Source organism: Chrysochloris asiatica, unplaced genomic scaffold, assembly GCF_000296735.1.
Source record: "Chrysochloris asiatica unplaced genomic scaffold, ChrAsi1.0 scaffold00010, whole genome shotgun sequence".
Lineage (NCBI taxonomy): Eukaryota > Metazoa > Chordata > Mammalia > Afrosoricida > Chrysochloridae > Chrysochloris > Chrysochloris asiatica.
In genome coordinates, this window is record NW_006408528.1 from 1,020,570 (window position 1) to 1,026,510 (window position 5,941).

Genomic DNA, 5,941 nt, shown 5'->3' on the forward strand with positions numbered 1-5,941 from the left:
ATATATTCTTATTTTTCCTATATTTAGATCAGCAAATATTAAGTCAAATTACAAACATGTTTTTGAATTAGATCTCCCTAGGAAATTATAGATGAATAGTTTTTAAGCACGTGAGAAACAAGTTTATTCAAATGTTAATATTCTTATAAAAACCAATCATATAAGTTGTTTAAACAAGAAAATATTTTGAACAAAAGTACATTTTTGATCCACTGACTCTTTCAAAACAACCAAAAGGCCTAATTTGTTAAACTGGGTTTTAAGTTCTTTCATCAACTTTTACTTGAGAGACGATAGCATATTGGAAAAAATCCAGCATGTTGATAACTGTAATAACTGGTCTTAATGGAGGAAAAATAGACACTTGCTTATGCCTGAGATTTTTAAAAAACTGTAGTTACCTACACAAAGTGGTTTCTCAGTAAATGGATTTACACTGAGCTTAACGAGAATAGATAGTACTGTTCATTTTTTAGATAGCATGTCAAATTTAGGGTAAATGATGCTAGAAATATGCTAAAATAGTCTCTAGTCTCTCCTCTTATCATAAAATGATCATAGCAGTTCTTTCTTCCCATCAAAGCAGATGGCTCTAATGATTTTTCAAGCCATAGTTAATTCATTTGCAAACAACAGAGATCGGTTGGCAAATGTGTACTGAGAGTGAGACGTTACTGTTCATAAATGCTGCTAAAGTTTGTTTTGTCCTATCATTACTGGTAAATGGTATTTACTTAAGTTAAACTATTTGTGTGAACCATCCCTGAGACAGTGCTGTAGCTGTAATAAATGATATGTAAAGTGAAATGAACATCACCTGGTTAATGTGGTTGCGGTAGTGCAATTGACTTCATGGAGTAAGTAAGCACATCTATGTTCTTTAAAATTAAAGTTACATAATAGAAATATTATTTCCTATTTTGGAAATATAGTCCTTGATTTTATTCTATGCCTCATTTCTGAGCCATAGAAAATACTGAGGACAATGTATAATCTCAGATATTGAATTTTACATTTGATAATATTAATAAAAATCACTTGAATAGTATAAATATCAAATACAAGATTATTAAAAACTTTCATTGAATCCATCAAAATTTTTGAAACACACAAAAACATTTTTCTATGTTTCCTGAGCATGTTTTTCAAGTTGTTTGTAAGCTCCTGTGCTCTTGTTTTAATCAGAGATTAAGTCATAAATGAAACACATATTTTTACTTGTTTGGTAATACAACGATCTGAACATGAAATTGAGATTTTGAAAACTTTTATTTTCATATAAGCTTTGGGTTGCTTTTATTAATATCTTTTTGGCCCCAAGTTAAAAGGTGATTGGATATTTTGTCTATGCTATAGAGACAGATTGGGGGGGGTGGTATTCTTTTCCAGAAAAAACATTTATCACTTATTGATGTGAGTAATGCTTCCAATTAGGCCATACAAGCCTTGTTTTCTTTCTTAACTGATCTTACTTGAAGTTAAAATATATTTCATGATTTGTGATTGATGGTTTGCCAGATAAACCATTTAAAAGGTAGCAAGGATAGACAAAGGTGTTGGGATGCCTCTGACTATAATAAATAACATGAGATACGTGTTAAGAAAACTGTGAAATTAGATATTGAAGAGCATTGATGCTTGGGGTAGTAGATTCTTTGATTCAAGCTGAAATTATAAGCAAAGGAAAGTTGTATTCCAAATTGTTTAAACCAAGGAAAGTTGCAGGTGGTGTTGGTGGTGGCCTGTCATCTCTTTTGTCATTTTATTGTTGTCTAATTGTTCAACTAACTTTCACTAACCTGAAAAATGTTCACTGCATTTTAACAATCACATTGAAATGAAATATGCCATCTCAGGAAATTAAACATGTAACAGTATTTTTAGTTTTGATATTAATTGTCTCCATTTTAATTAATGTAAAATATGTTAAATAAAATTTACACTCCTAGTGTGTATAGAGGAAAGCAGAGGCTCCACAGGATAAACACTGTCCTGTTAACCACAAGGTTGGCAGTTCAAGTCCACCAGTCAATGTATGAGAGAAAGATAAGGCTTTTTGCTCATGCAAAGATTTAAAAAGCCTCTGAAGCCCTGGATAGGGTCGCTATGAGTTGAAACCAACTCGTCAGCATCTTACAACAATAACAGTATGTACAACAAGGAGCCCAAGTATGTATACCAAGCAGCTCTGGTAATGTAATGGGCTATGCGTTGGGCTGCTAACCGAAAGGCCAGCAATTTGAATTCACCAGCTGCTCTGAGGAATTAAGATGAGGTTTTAAATTCACAGAAACCCTATAGCAGGGTCACAATGGCACATAGCAATATGTATACCAAAGTTGACTAAATAAAAAGGCCTTAATTGCTCAAATAACCCTTGTGACAGTTCAACTTCTCTATTTACTTAAAAAAAAAAAAAAATTAAAGTTTTCCTTTCTAATTTTCCTTATCCTAAGAGAATATATGCTATTTTACAGGTTAAGTTCACATACACACTCAAAAAGTTTCCTTAAACAAAAACATATGGTTAAGTAGTGACATCAGAGATGGAGGCAGAGATGCAGACATGGAGAGAGAGAACAGCTGAGGACTCTAGGTTCATGGAAAGAGAGAGACTATGAGTTGGTGGCCAGGAAGCCGACTTGCAGAATGTGCCCTTTGGTGGTTTCAATTATTATATATTCCTGAGTGTTGACAAAAAAAAAAAAAAAAAAAAAAGCTAAAGTGAATAGAGAGAAATACTGTTAACTGATAGTACATGGAGCGGATTATAGTCACTGTAATGAAATAAGGTGTACAATTTGTTGAATGTAAAAATGATGATCTGCCTTGTAATCTTTCACTTAACTCACAATAAAATCTTAAAAAAAAACCACCCAGCAACATATGACAATTTTAAAAAGGTAAATCATATAAAAGTGTTTCCACCTGTGAATTTCAAAAGTTGCATTGGTCATTAAATAATAATTTGAAAGAAATAGCTATTTGAATCAAGGAATCAGTTGTTGCTTCACTGTTTTGCTGGCACCTGTATTTTCACCTTGGATAAAACTCCCTAGAAAAAATTCCCTGAACTTCAAGTATCTTAATTATAGAATAAGTTTGCTCAGAGCTTATGTTCCAATTTTTGTAGTTAATTAATTTCTTAAAAAAGATCTCTCACACCCATAACATACATTATACACTGTTGTTGGGCTGGATAAAAACAAAACAAAACAAAATTTAAAAAACAAAAGAAAGAAAAGAAATGAACTAGAAAACATCCTGAAGAAATGTAGCTCAAATTCTTTTGGTTTGCAAACCTTTTATAGCAATACTTAACTCAAAAAGGTGTGTGAGATTTTCCAAATTTGTCAAACCCCTTTACCTAGAATAATAAGCAGAGCATACCTGAGTGCTAAATGTTTCCCATGCATATTGTTTTAATGTCAAGATTATCAGACATAGTATGATGCATGGAAATTCTATGCTTTAAAAGTGTGTTTTCATATTTCATCTAAAGAGAAAACATAACCTTACAGTGATAACAAAACTAGGAAAATGTTTAAAAGAGTGAGTAGAATTCAATATTAATTTAACATCATGTTGTGATACTGAACCAATATTTTTAAAATCTTGACTTTAATGCCTGTAGTGAAAATTGTAGCTAGTACCTAGGAGTTAGCTGCTGGGTATCATCAGCTCTTGGAATTAATGCTTCCCTCTGAGAATCAAATGAGACATAATCATCAGGAAACAACAGAGATCAATTATATAAAGAAATAACCAAACTGAAGTAATAATCTGTTACTGAAGAGCTTAGAAAAGCCTGAGAGCAAATATCTTTAACTAGAATATTTTGTGACTGACTACCTTGCTATTGCTAAAGCTATAATATAGTCACTCTATGTTACCCTGTCTATAGAATATATATATATACACATTGTTATGAGAGAACTTAGAAAAACAGAGTGACTGCAAGAGTGACAGCAAACTCTCTGGTTGGGAGGCCAGGATAGTGCAAATGTTTTCACTAGGGTCTGGATTCGCCATCCTATTTCTTCTTTTCTTGCTTTTCAAGAAGTCTGACTATTAATTTGAGTTTTACACCTACGTTAAGACAAGTTGTGATCATAGATTGATGACAGTTCTAATAGGTGTACTCTTTTGAAGGAGTTCTGGTAGCATAGTGGTTACGAATCAGGCTGCTAACCTCAAGGTCAGCAGTTCAAAACTACCAGATGTTCCGCGGGAGAAAGATGAGGGTTTCTACACCCGTAAAGATTTGCAGCCTCAGAAACCCTGTGCAGGGTTACTTTGAGTCAGAACCGACTCCACGGTACCCAACAACAAAAATATCTTTTGAGGCTGGATTAGCAATCAATTGTAAAACGGACCAAGTGAAAGACAAGGAAATGTGGCCTTTGATCATTGTAGAAATGAGATACTCTGTCTAAATATGCATCAAACATACCCAAGAGACAAAATAAGTCCTTATTATCTGATGCGTGATCTTAAACTGCAAGAAGATTTCACTGAGAGTCAATAAATTAAAGAGATACTAGAATTCTCCACTGTTTCTTCTTTTTTTAAAAGAATGTTTTATTGTGAATTATGTGATAGTTTACATGGGAGAACATTAGCTTTACACTCATCCTATCGTATATCATTCGTTGCCATGGTTAAAATTCCCTCCATGCATCGTCAACCAACCAAATGGTATACCTTGCATGCCTTCCCCTTTGCCGTCAGCATACAGCTCCTCTCCCTCTCTGGGTCTAGATTCTCCAGTTGTTCCCTTTCTCCACGTCATCCTCTCTGTCTCCATCTCTGGCATCACTGCTTTTTTGGATAGCGTCCCGCTCTCTGCTCGTCTCTCTTGATGGTCCCAGGGACCTCCGCTCCTGGACTGCAAAGTCAACCACTCCCCTCGTTTTGCTACAAAATGTCTAACTTTACATTTCCAACCCTCAGAGTCAGTCCTGATAACATGTATTCACTATTGTACCACATGAGTGCCATCCCCATCTCCTGTTGTCATCCCCACCCAGACAGAATGGATACTACTCCTTGGAGATTCCACCTTCCTCTGCTCCCTCTAGTTCTAGGCTCCCTCTTGAAAGCTTGTAAGCCAGTCACTTCTTGCCTTTGTATCTCTCCATTTTGCGTAGCCAATGTCCAAGTTTCCCATCCCTGTCTACCCTGTGTATCCAGGGGGTGGGAATGAGCCTCACTGTAAAGATTTGTTCCCTCTTTTGAGCTACTGCATCCATAGGTGTAGGTCAGGTTCATCAAATTGTAACAGATTACTCAGTTTTTCCTCTTCTTTCTTCTTCTAGTTGAATTCTGATCATCCAGCCATTGAAGCCAGGTCAAGTGGGTATTATCTGCAAGTGTGGGTGTTCTTGTGCGTATGCCCTCACTTAACTGCTGGATGCTTCACTTTCCACTCTAGTCCTCTGTGGCTATGTCATTGATTCTGGACCTAAAAGTCCCCAGGTTTTGCACACTGCTGGCCAACCAGGTCTCCACCTGTGTTCACAGGAGTCTATTGAATGCTGTCATTCCACATCTCTTCTGGTCTTCGGTCTTTAGTGTTTAATTCATCAAATCTGTTCTTCAGATGGTATCTAAATTCAGGTGGGATAAATTCAAGGTCATATTTTGGCTCTCGTGGACTTGTTTTCATTTTTTTCAGCTTCAGTTTGAATTTGCATATGAGTAATTGATGGTCTGTTCCGCAGTCTGCCCCTGGCCTTGTTTTCACTGATGATATGGAGCTTTTCCATCTTTTCTTTCCACAAATGTAGTCAATTTGATTTCTATGTGTTCCATCTGGCAATGTCCATATGTATAGTCGTCTGTTATGCTGTCTAAAGAAGGTATTGGAAATAAACAAATCATTTGTCTTGCAGAAATCTATCATTCGTTCTCCAGCATCATTTCTATCACCAAGTCCAAA